This window comes from Halichoerus grypus, chromosome 12 (assembly GCF_964656455.1).
Source record: "Halichoerus grypus chromosome 12, mHalGry1.hap1.1, whole genome shotgun sequence".
In the NCBI taxonomy this organism is placed as follows: domain Eukaryota; kingdom Metazoa; phylum Chordata; class Mammalia; order Carnivora; family Phocidae; genus Halichoerus; species Halichoerus grypus.
This window is the reverse complement of record NC_135723.1, coordinates 7372104-7385499: the sequence shown is the minus strand read 5'-3', so window position 1 is coordinate 7385499 and position 13396 is coordinate 7372104.

Sequence of the window (13396 nt, the reverse complement as noted above, 5' to 3'; positions counted from 1 at the left end):
TGGATGTCAATGTTAGTACTAGAACCTAGGTCTTAAGTTTTCCTCCATGTAATTTTTACACAAAAATATAATATACATACACACATATGTGTTTATGCACATGATTATTATATACTTAATATAATAAAAATATATACTCACCTATACAATATACACTCCCATTTATTTTTACTATTGTTATTATTTAATATATAATTTAATATTTAAATTAATAATGCTACTTAGAATACATAGGATTAGGATATGAGAACCAGGGAAGGATGAAATGGATTGTAGAATAAATGTAGGTATGTTTGCAACCTACATATGTAGTATGTTTTAGAAAGCTACAACATTATTAATTGAAGCTTTGTAATCAAATCCACTAAATTTATATTGGGAAGAAGGCTACTTGAAGTAATCAGAGATTTAAAAGAACCAAATTAGAATCTTCAAGTAGTAGAATCTTCAAGTAGGTTTTATTATGCTAAAACAGGTAATTGTCATAACAACAACTGAGTCTAGATAAGCCTCTGATTTGAGGAACCTTTCACATGGAAGCTTCCTTATTAACCCCATAGAAATGGTTATGTAACACCTACAGGCAAACATTCTGTCACCTATGTCTTGGTAACAAAGACATTTTTGTTTGTTTGTTTGTTTGATTAACTGGAACATCTACCTGATGGAAAATAACTAAAAGAATGAAATTCACTACGTTGAATGCTGTGTATTCAACTAAAAATAGTCTAATTTTGAATTGCCTTAATAATGTACTATATTTTATTATTATTGGCTGCTATTCAAAGAAAACTAAATCATATTAGAATAAATTAGTAAAACTTGTAATCTCTTTGAAACTAACTGTAATGAGTTACAAGTCAACATATATTACACAGACACGCGTGCGCACACGCACGCACACACACACACACACAGATAAGACATAATTCCAGCCTCAATGCAAAATTTTCCCATAGAGAAAAGGTGAATGGACCCCTTCTCCAGGTCATCTGTACTATGAAATGGATACAATGAAAGCCATTAAATATTTGGGACATCCAAGTATCCTGGTTTTGAAACTATTTTCAAAACACATTTTTTTGGTGGGAGTGATTTTATAACCAGTTCTTCTTACAGAAAATAACACAAATATAACACTGACTCCACATATATAGATTCCTAAGACACTTTTTGATTGTTGTAAATCAACATGTTTCCCAGTCTCAGATGCATGTTAATGAGTCAGGATAATAGCTTTGAGGACTCTGATAATCTAGCATACACAAGAGGACGTGTTTGGATGTTCAAAGCTAATACCCACAGTCTGGACTTCTCTTAGAGGACACCACCATCACCTCCATCTCTCTCCTTGTATCGTTCCAAAGTATTGCTTTTATCCATTTTATTAAAGAAGCAACAACAACAAAATCTTACATGTAACATAACACACTATCACTTAAAGGAGATAGAATAGGATGATGGTAAAAGTTCATATTCTAAACCTTAGCATAAAATATGTTTTGTTTTGCCAAAATATACAACTTGAGCTTTATTTCATTATGGATGGCTGATGACAAAATTTTATCATTCAGTTATATCCTATAAGAATTTATCATGATTATTTATTTTGGAGCAGGACTATAGAAAAACCAGAATAATTAATTCTAGAAATAAACCAGACCATGCAGCAAATGAAGAAGCAAAATTGTATGGGCAAAGATCTTATAATATTAGAATAGATAAAATGAAAATAAAACTCTGGTATAGACTTTAAAAATAAAGTCAGAAGTCCTGTCATATTTCTTAACAGTGCTAGGGACCACTAGCATTTTGTTTAGGAAAAAAAAATTTTTTTAAATAATAGCCTCACATTTTTATATGTTATATTTTAATTCCAGGCTCTGGCTCTTTGTTTTATTTTTCATTGAAAGGGAAAAATAAAATTCTTGGATTGAAAAAAGATCATCAGTAGTAAAAACCAGTAATAGTCTGTCTAGAAAATAAAGGCTAACCCAGGAGATAACTGGACGAAAGTTGTAGGAGACCCCCACTGAAATGCAGTAATTGAGATTCTTAGGGACTGGATATAATGATGACTTGGGATCTGGGAAGAGGCCTATAGTGGGGTCTGTCTTAGAACCACAAATCTGTAGCTTCTGGAACTCTCCATGGTAAGAAGGGTCTTTGGAATGTCTTCATGATACAGATTCTATCCTAGGAAGCAGATGATTAATGATCATAGAGAGGCCTCCAAGATGAACGCCAGACAATCAACTCAGAGAACCCATTACTAATGGGTTCATAATTCTTTTGAATGTGAATTTGGTAATTCACATTCACATTACCAAAATATGTGAACAGAGGCATTGTTCCTAATGTGATCATTATGAAATCATTTAGTGACTGTGAATCCTGTCAGGCTGCTCACTCTCAGAATTTACCTTTTATTCAATTCTTGATACAAGGATACGGGATTAACAACAAATAAGGGGATTACTATTTAAAAGGTAATGTGAGGGGTGCTTGGGTGGCTTAGTTGGTTAAGTGTCTAACTCTTGATTTTGGCTCAGGTCATGACCTCAGAGGCATGAGATCGGGCCCTGTGTGGGGCTCCATGTGGGGTTTGGAGCCTTTTTAAGATTCCCCCTCTCTCCCTTTCCTTCTGCCCCTTCCTGCTCCTGTCTGTGCACACATGCTCTCTCTCTCTAAGAAATAAAAATTTAAAAAAATAAAAATAAAAGGCAACATGATATGTATCTCTAAGAGAACATGTAATGATTATATTAGTTTGCTACCAGTGACTGAATGACTTACACAACAGAAATATATTTTCTCAGGAGGATAGAAGCCCGAGATAATTCTCTGCTGAGACCTCTCGCCTTGGCTTGCAGATGGTTACCTTCATGCTGTTTCCTCACATGGCCTTTTCTCTGTGGGCACATCACTGGTGTCTCTTCCTCTTCTTATAAGGACACCAGTTATGCAGAATTTGGGTTCCACCCTAACTACCTCATTTTAACTTAATGACCTCTTTAAAGGCCTTATCTCTAAATACAGTCACATTCGGAGATACCAGATTTGCAGATTTCAACATATGAATTTCACTGGAACATAATTCAGCCCATATCAATGATGTTAGGGAAATTACAAATGACCAATAGCCATAAGAGACATTTTAAAGTTTCTAAAAATTATCTCATGATTTCATTAGAATCTGATGATAAAGATAATTTATGCAAAATATTTAAAAGCTGAAAAAATAAAAAGTATTGAAATTAATATAGTGAAACAAGCTTGCTCTGATTCTTAAATGAGACAATAATAAAGTAAAACAAAAATAAATAATGCAGTGATCCTTTTTTGAAGTTACTCATTTAAAAACAAATAACAAACCTTATTTGAATCAGGGTTCCTATCAAAAGAATAACACATTTTTTTATTTTGCAGATTTGTCTACTATTATCTTCTTATAGTCCCTAAGTAAATTATTTTTAAAGGCAATAAAACATATAAAAAGTTTTTATGACTTAGGGCTAAATGAAAAGTTAATATATGAAAGTCAATAGCTTATCTATAACTGGAAAGATTAGGTAGAAATAATGAGAAAATAAAAGAGAAAAAAATACTTTTTATCACAGAGGGAAAAAAAATATCAGAAAGAAAATTAACAAGAAATATAAAAGGCTTCGAAATATAAATTTTTTGAGAGCTATTAAGAGCACTGATATAATTTTGTCAGTTGTATTTCAAAGCTAAAATTAAAAAAGTAAAATAAAATGTGAAAAAAATCAATTTTCCAAAGTAACTTATTAATGTTAAATAATTTACTTCCAAAATCCATAAATATTTTTGGGGGGATATGATTATAAATTTTCTTCAAAGCAAACCAACCAACCAGTGATGACAGCTAAACAATTGTATGAGAGAGAAATAGTTTGAGAGAGAAAAAGAGAGGGAGAAATTGAGACTTGGAATAACTGCAGGGCCCTCATTTTAACTACACCTACCAACTGTGTGTGCGTGTGTGTGTGTGTGTGTGTGTGTGTGTGTGTGTGTTTGAAAGTCTATAAAATTATACTGAAGAATCTTATTTATAGTAAGAATCTCTTAAGACTCAGCTATTGTTACTATTATCTGCACAGTTATCTTGAATCTTTAAAAAGTCTTTAATTTTAAATTGGTTGTTTTGCTTGATAATGTTATTCTGATAACACAAGACTACTTGACATTTCTTTATCTTTAAAATTATATATATAATTGTACAATTGCTTTTTCATTTTTTTCTCTGCTCTCCCTCTATGCATGGAAGTATAAAAACCATCTCTTTGTTGGAGTCTCAATTCAAACAAAAAGTTTGAAGGTCTTTGTTTTACTTAGTTAACAAACCTTTTCTCTTTCTTTATACTGACAGTTAAATGACCCTTCTCTTTTTGATATCACTCTTCCTTTACAGGGAATAAGGAGCAACAGTATCTTGTAGAGGACATCACTCCCTTCCCTTAATAATGATGATGTTAACTGCTTTAATCTTTATGACAACAATATAAGGCAGGTACTGTTAGTATCCTCATTTTCAACATGACATTGCTAGGTGTTCTGTTTTTACACAATTGTCTATCCTAGAGAAGCAAATATGAATGTTTCTTGTGAATGTTCCCAATGTGACATTTTATGTCATTATACATTTATTGAACTTGTACTGTGTACTCCTATGGAGTTAACATTTAATCTAAGATGCTCTGCATTAATTTTTTCCCAAAGAATGATATCTTCTCTCTGTAGGTGCAAGGGAAGTGAGGATATTACTACGATCCTTTTCCTTTTTTTTTTCTTTCCTGTGATTCCAATTTTGTAGCAGCCCTTTGTGATGGATTCCAACTGGTGGCACAGAAAAAAACAAAGATTGGTATAGCTCAAATGTTATAATTAGGAGAATGGAAAGGACAAAAGAGATTTTTAAATAAATGGTATATGAAGCATGAAGTGCTCTTTACGCATACTGCTAATGTTCTAAAGCTTCAGCAAAGCTAATCTCATTCCCACCCATCCCCCCCCCAACAAGCCTGCTTCTGTAAAAATATACTTTTCTTTCTAGTCAATTGAGTACCATGGTAGGTGTGAGCTATAAGTTTGGTAGCAAAAGATGGATAGAAATATTTCCCTGACTTCATTTATAAGATCTAAAATTTATGTCAACTTCTTATATACAAAAAGGGTTTTGTTCAGGTTTCAAACAAATCACTTTGTTTTCTGAGTAAAAGTCTCAAAATATAAAGAGTATCTATTTTTGTGACCTTGTCATCTATACTTATTATATCTTAGGAAAGATGGGGGGAGTAACAGCACAGAGCTGGTTGATGATCAGAGCACACACTTAGGATCTGTAGACACAGCAAAATATTTTCTCTATATATTTAGGCAAGAATTTATACAAGTCTGTATCTTTATAAGAAGACTCATATTGGCTGTAGCTGCCTTTGTTATATTTACTAAAGTAATTTATATTTCTATAAATATAAATATATTTGGTCAATTTCTTATTTATTGGTTCATTTACATAAACTGCCAGTATACTGAATTCTATAATACTATAATATAAATAAATCTGTAATTAATATATAAAATTATATATTATATGTAATTTATATATGTCATGCATTATGTTTATACATAATTAATATAATACTTTCTTAGTTCTTTTGGATTTTTCAATAAGAATTTCAACATGAGAAAATAATGATATTACCTAACAATATCTGAATTTCATATCTAACCTTTTCTTCAACTTACTGTATTGGAATAATATCAGAATAAAGTTAATGAGTGTAGTGATAGAGGGCAGTCTGCCTGGATTTTAATGGGAATATATCAAATTTCTATCAATTAATTTATTGCTTATCCAAACATTTTTGAATTTGTCAAATGCCTGTTATGTGCCAAACATTATATCAGATACTGAGGATCCTTAATTTGGATCTTTCTTAGAAATTGGTATTTTTTATGGAATTGATGAAGGGTGCTTCTATTTCATATCTAGGATGGATTTTTTATTAGAAATAGATGAATATTGGGGAAAAGAAGGCAGAGGAGTAGGAGACCCTATTCCAACTGGTCCCCGGAATTGAGCTGGATATCTACCAGACCACTCTGAGCACCCACAAAATCAGCCTGAGATGTAAGGAGATCTGGATCTCTACAAACAGAATATCGCAGGCGGTTGGTTTCGAGGTATGAAGTGGGGAGTCATGATTCCATGGGCAGATATCGGAGGATAAACAGCAGCGGGAGGGTGCCTGGCTGTGGGGATCCTACACCGCTGGTGAGCGATAGCCTCCCGTGCTGGGGATGGGGCACAGACTCGCAGCCTGGTACTGGTGGGGAAAGGTCTTTAGGGCAGCCCCCCGGATGGAAACTGGGAGCTGTGGGGATGCCCGTGCAAACTGGGAGCAGCTGGCGGTTTTAGAAGCACAAAAGGCAGAGACGTGCCCCAACCTAGAGGCAAGGACTGGGAGCCCTGCTGAGGGGCGCACAACCCAGGACACTGCAGTTTATAGCAGCACAGACAGAAATGGAGACACTGTGGCCTGGAAAGCTCACTGAAGAACAGACTACGATCTCTCTGCTCTGAGGCAGAGGGTTGGAAATGGTCTCTTCTGCTCTGACTCTTGGAAGAGATGTGGAAAGCCACCAGGGAAAGCCACCAGAGAACAAAAGCCCCAAAAAACTGGTTCCCACTGAGCCCATCCCCCTCTACAGGGGGGCAGGGCAACTCTGGCCAAACAGGGTTGCCTGAGTAACAGCGCGCCAGGCCCCTCCCCCAGAAGACAGGCTGGGAAAACAAGAGGCCAGCAACCCTAAGGTACCTAGAAAACAGGTGTATCTAGCTTGGGTTCTGGTCAATAATTTTGACTCTATACATTCTCTCAACCACCCATCAACAGAATGACTAGGAGGAGGAACCCCCAAAATAGGAAAGACTCAGAGATTATGACTTATGCCACAGGTTTACAAATGGATGCAGATATAACCAAGATGTCAGAGATGGAATTCAGGCTAGCAATTGTGAAGACAATAGCTAGAATGGAGAAATCAATTAATGGCAACACAGAGTCTCTAAGGGCAGAAATGAAAGCTGAATTGGCAGAACTTAAAAATGCTATCAATGAGATCCAATCTAATCTAGATAATCTAACAGCTAGGGTAAGTGAGGCAGAAGAAGGAATTAGTGACCTGGAAGACAATTTAATAGATAAAAAGGGAAAAAAGGAGGCCAGGGAAAAACAACTCAGAATCCATGAAAATAGAATCAGAGAAATAAGTGACACCATGAAGCATTCCAATATCAGAATTATTGGAATCCCGGAAGGAGTGGAGAAAGAGAGAGAGGACTAGAAGTTATATTTGAGCAAATCGTAGCTGAGAACTTCCTTAATCTGGGGAATGAAGCAAACATTCACGTCCTAGAGGCAGAGAGGACCCGTCCCAAGATCAAGGAAAACAGGCCAACACCCTGGCATGTAATAGTAAAACTTGCAAATCTTAGAACCAAGGAAACCATCTTAAGGGAAGTTAGGAGGGAAGAGATTCCTTACATACAGAGGGAGGAACATCAGAATAATGTCAGACCTATCCACAGAGACCTGGCAAGACAGAAAGGCCTAGCAAGACATATTCAGGGTACTAAATGAGAAGAACATGCAGCCAAGAATACTTTATCCAGCAAGGCTGTCATTTAGAATGGATGGAGAGATGCAGAGCTTCCAAGATGGGCAGAAAATGAAAGAATATGTGATCACTAAGCTGGCCCTGCAAGAAATATTAAGGGGGGTTGTATAAAAGGAGAAAGACCCCAAGAGTGATATACAACAGAAATTTACAGGGACAATCTATAAAAACAACGTCTTCACAGGTAACATGATGACAATTAATGCATATCTTTAAATAATCACTCTCAACGTGAATGGCCTAAATGCTCCCATAAAATGGCACAGAGTTGCAGATTGGATAAAAAGACAGGACCCAGCCATATGCTGTCTACAAGAGACTCATTTTGAACCTGAAGATACATCCAGACTGAAAGTGAAGGGATGGAGATCCATCTTCCATACCAGCGGACCTCAAAAGAAAGCTGGGGTAGCAGTTCTTATATCAGACAAATTAGATTTTAAACTAAAGTCTGTTGTTAGAGACACAGAAAGACACTATATCATTCTTAAAGGGTCTATCCAACAAGAAGATCTAACAATTGTAAATATCTATGCCCCCAACATGGGAGCAGCCATCTACATAAGCCAACTGTTAACCAAAATAAAGAGTCATATTGATAACAATACTTTAATTGTAGGAGACCTCAATACTTCACTCTCAGCAATGGACAGATCATCTAAGCAGAAAATCAACAAGGAAACAAGAGCTTTGAATGATACACTGGACCAGATGGACCTCATAGATATATACAGAACATTCCACCCTAAAACAACAGAATACTCATTTTTCTCGAGCGCACATGGAACTTTCTCCAGAATAGATCACATCCTAGGTCACAAATCAGGTCTCAACCAGTACCAAAAGATTGGGATCACTCCCTGCATATTTTCAGACCACAATGCTTTGAAACTAGAACTCAATCACAAGAAAAAAAATGGCAGAAATCCAAACACTTGAAAGCTAAAGACCACTCTGCTCAAGAATGTTTGGGTCAACCAGGAAATCAAAGAAGAACTTAAACAATTCATGGAAATCAATGAGAATGAAACCACATCAGTCCAAAGCCTATGGGATACTGCAAAGGCGGTCCTAAGGGGGAAATACATAGCCATCCAAGCCTCACTCAAAAAAATAGAAAAATCCCGAATTCACCAACTAACTCTACACCTTAAAGAACCAGAGAAAAAGCAACAAACGATGCCTAAGCCATGCATTAGAAGAGAAATAATTAAGATTAGAGCAGAGATCAATGAATTAGAAACCAGAAACATAGTAGATCAGATCAATGAAACTAGAAGTTGGTTCTTTGAAAGAATTAATAAGATTGATAAACCACTGGCCAGACTTATCCAAAAGAAAAGGGAAAGGACCCAAATTAATAAAATTATGAATGAAAGGGGAGAGATCATCACTAACACCAAGGAAATAGAAACAGTTATTAGAAATTATTATCAACAACTATATGCCAATAAACTGAGCAATCTGGATGAAATGGAGGCCTTCCTGGAAACCTATAAGCTGCCAAGACTGAAACAGGAAGAAATTGACAACCTGAATAGGCCAATAACCAGTAACGATATTGAAGCAGTGATCAAAAACCTCCCAAAAAACAAGAGTCCAGGGCCTGATGGATTCCCTGGGGAATTCTACCAAACATTCAAAGAAGAAATAATACCTATTCTACTGAAGCTGTTTCAAAAAATAGAAACAGAAGGAAAACTTCCAAACTCATTCTATGAGGCCAACATTACATTATCTTAATCCCCAAACCAGGCAAAGACCTCATCAAAAAGGAGAATTTCAGACCGATATCCCTGATGAATATGGATTCCAAAATCCTCAACAAAATCCTAGCTAATAGGATCCAACAATACATTAAAAGGATCATCCACCACAACCAAGTGGGATTTATCCCCGGGATGCAAGGTGGTTCAACATTCGCAAATCAACCAATGTGATAGAACACATTAATAAGAGGAGGGAGAAGAACATATGGTCCTCTCAATTGATGCAGAAAAAGCATTTGACAAAATACAATATCCTTTCCTGATTAAAACTCTCCAGAGTATAGGGATAGAGGGAACATTCCTCAACTTCATAAAATCCATCTGTGAAAAACCCACAGCGAATATCATCCTCAATGGGGAAAAGCTGAGAGGCTTTCCCTTAAGAGCCGGAACATGTCAAGGATGCCCACTCACCACTATTGTTCAACATAGTACTAGAAGTCCTAGCAACAGCAATCAGACAACAAAAAGAAATAAAAGGTATTCAAATTGGCAAAGAAGAAGTCAAACTCTCTCTTTTCACAGATGACATGATACTTTATGTGGAAAACCCAAAAGACTCCACCCCCAAATTACTAGAACTCATACAGCAATTCAGTAATGTGACAGGACACAAAATCAATGCACAGAAATCAGTTGCTTTCTTATACACTAACAATGCAACTGTAGAAAGAGAAATTAGAGAAATGATCCCATTTACAATAGCACCAAAAACCATAAGATACCTTGGAATAAACCTAACCAAAGAGGTAAAGGATCTATACTCTAGGAGCAATCTATACTTTCAATGCCATCCTGATCAAAATTCCATGACATTTTTCAAAGTACTGGAACAAACAGTCCTAAAATTTGTATGGAATCAGAAAAGACCCCAAATCGCCAAGTAAATGTTGAAAAAGAAAAACAAAGCTGGGGCCATCACATTGCCTGATTTCAAGCTATATTACAAAGCTGTGATCACCAAGACAGCACGGGACTGGCACGAAAACAGACAAATAGACCACTGGAACAGAATAGAGAACCCAGATATGGACCCTCAACTCTATGGTCAAATAATCTTCGACAAAGCAGGAAAAAACATGCAATGGAAAAAAGACAGTCTCTTCAATAAATGGTGCTGGGAAAATTGGACAGCCACATGCAGAATGAAACTCGACCATTCTCTAACACCATACACAAAGATAAATTCAAAATGGATGAAAGACCTCAATGTGAGACAGGAATCCATCAAAATCCTAGAGGAGAACATAGGCAGTAACCTCTTTGACATCGCCCACAGCAACTTCTTTCAAGATACATCTCCAAAAGCTAGTGAAACAAAAGTAAAAATGACCTTTTGGGACTTCATCAAGATAAAAAGCTTCTGCACAGCAAAGGAAACAGTCAACAAAACAAAGAGGCAACCCACAGAATGGGAGAAGATATTTGCAAATGACACTACAGATAAAGGGTTGGTATCCAAGATCTATAAAGAACTTCTCAAACTCAACACCCCCCCAAAAAATAATCAAGTCAAAAAATGGGCAGAAGACATGAATAGACACTTCTCTGAAGAAGACCAACAAATGGCTAACAGACACGTGAAAAAATGTTCATCATCATTAGCCATCAGGGAAATTCAAATCAAAGCCACATTGAGATACCACCTTACACCAGTCAGAATGGCAAAAATGGACAGGGCAAGAAACAACAAATGTTGGAGAGGTTGTGGAGAAAGGGGAACCGTCTTACACTGTTGGTGGGAATGCAAGTTGGTACAGCCACTTTGGAAAACAGTGTGGAGATGCCTCAAAAAAAAAATAAAAATAGAGTTACCCTATAACCCAGCAATTGCACTCCTGGGTATTTACCCCAAAGACACAGATGTAGTGAAAAGAAGGGCCATATGTACCCCCAATGTTCATAGCAGCAATGTCCGCAATAGCCAAACTATGGAAAGAGCCGAGATGCCCTTCAACAGATGAATGGATAAAGAAGATATGGTCCATATATACAATGGAATATTACTCAGCCATCAGAAAGGATGAATACCCAACTTTTACATCAACATGAATGGGACTGGAGGAGATTATGCTAAAAGTGAAATAAGTCAAGCAGAGAAAGTCAATTATCATATGGTTTCACTTATTTGTGGAACATAAGGAATACCATGGAGGACATTAAGAGAAGGAAGGGAAAAATGAAGGGGGGCAATAGGAGGGAGAGATGAACCATGAGAGACTATGGACTCTGAGAAACAAAAAGGGTTTTAGAGGGGAGGGGGTTGGGGAATGGATTAGCCTGGTGATGGGTATTAAGGGGGGCATGTACTGCATGGAGCACTGGGTGTTATATGAAAACAATGGATCGTGGATCACTACATCAAAAACTAATGATATATTGTATTGTGACTAACATAACATAATAAAATTTAAAAAATTAAAAAAAAAGAAATAGATGAATATTATGTTTGAGCAGCAATAAGGATGATTTGTGATGAATAATTATACCCTTTAACTTAATTATGTGATTATTTCTACCAAACTGATATTAAATGTTGAAATATCTTTGTGTTATTATTATTTACCATATTTCTGGAATCTCTCTGCTTGATTTAGAATTTAAATGACATATGGATATGTGAGGTTGTTTAGTTGTCACTTATTTGTATACAAAATTAGTTATATTAAATATGTATAATATGATATAGTGTATAATAGTATATATGTTCATATGTATATATATATATTAACATAAAACATATTAGAACTGGTGGTTACTCTGAGCAGTAAAATTGTAGTTTACTTACTTATAAGTGCCTATATTTACTAAAATTATTCAATAGAGCTTATATTTGCTTTCACAAGTATTTTTTTTTCTTAAAAAGTCCAATGGCTGCAGTTACTACAAACCGTATAGTATAAATTAGAAATATAAATATATGGTAATATCTAACTTCATTGGTAACTCAGGAAATAAAAATGGATTAAAATGTAATGTTTATGTCTCTAACTAGAGATTAAAACAATATTATCAATTGTAAGAAAGCATTCTGGGGAAATTAAAAGCAAAATTCCCTTTTGCTTAGGAACAAAGGAAGGATAGTCTCTCTCACTAATTTTTTTCAATGTCATACTGGAAGTCCTAGTGAATGCAATAAGACAAGAAAAGGAAATAAGAGGTACACAGATTGGGAAGGATAAAAATAAAACTTTCTCTACAGTTGATATGAGAGTCTATAGAAAAAATTCAAAAGAATTGACAAAACCCCTCCATAACTAATAAGCAATTATATCAAGGTTGCACAATACAAGGTTATATTAGAAAACTCACTTTCGTATATACTATAATATACATAGAAAATCTATATAACATACATATATATGTTCTATAACAAATAGAATTTGATATTAAAATCACAATATCATTTACATTAGCATCTCCTAAATGAAAGACAGGTATAAATTTAGCAAAATATGTACAAGATCTTTTTGAATAAAACTTTAAAACTCTAATGAAAGAACCAAAGGAAAACTAAAATGGAGAGTTATTCCATGTTCATGGATAAGAAGACTCAATACAGTGGAATATTACTGACCGTAAAAAAGAATGAAATATTGCCAGTTTTAACAACATAGATGGAGCTAGAGAATATTATGCTAAGCCAAATAAGTCAGAGGAAGACAATTACCATATGATTTCACTCATATGTGGATTTAAGAAAGAAAGCAAATGAGTAAAGTGAAAAAGAGAGAGAAAGGCAAACCAAGAAAGAGACTTAACTATAGACAATAAACCGATGGCTACCAGAAGGGAGGTGAGTAGGGGAGTAGGTTAAATAGGTGATGGGGATTAAGGAGTGCATTTCTTGTGATGAGCACTGAGTGTTGCATGGAAGTGTTGAATCACTATATTGTACACCTGAAACTAATATTACATTG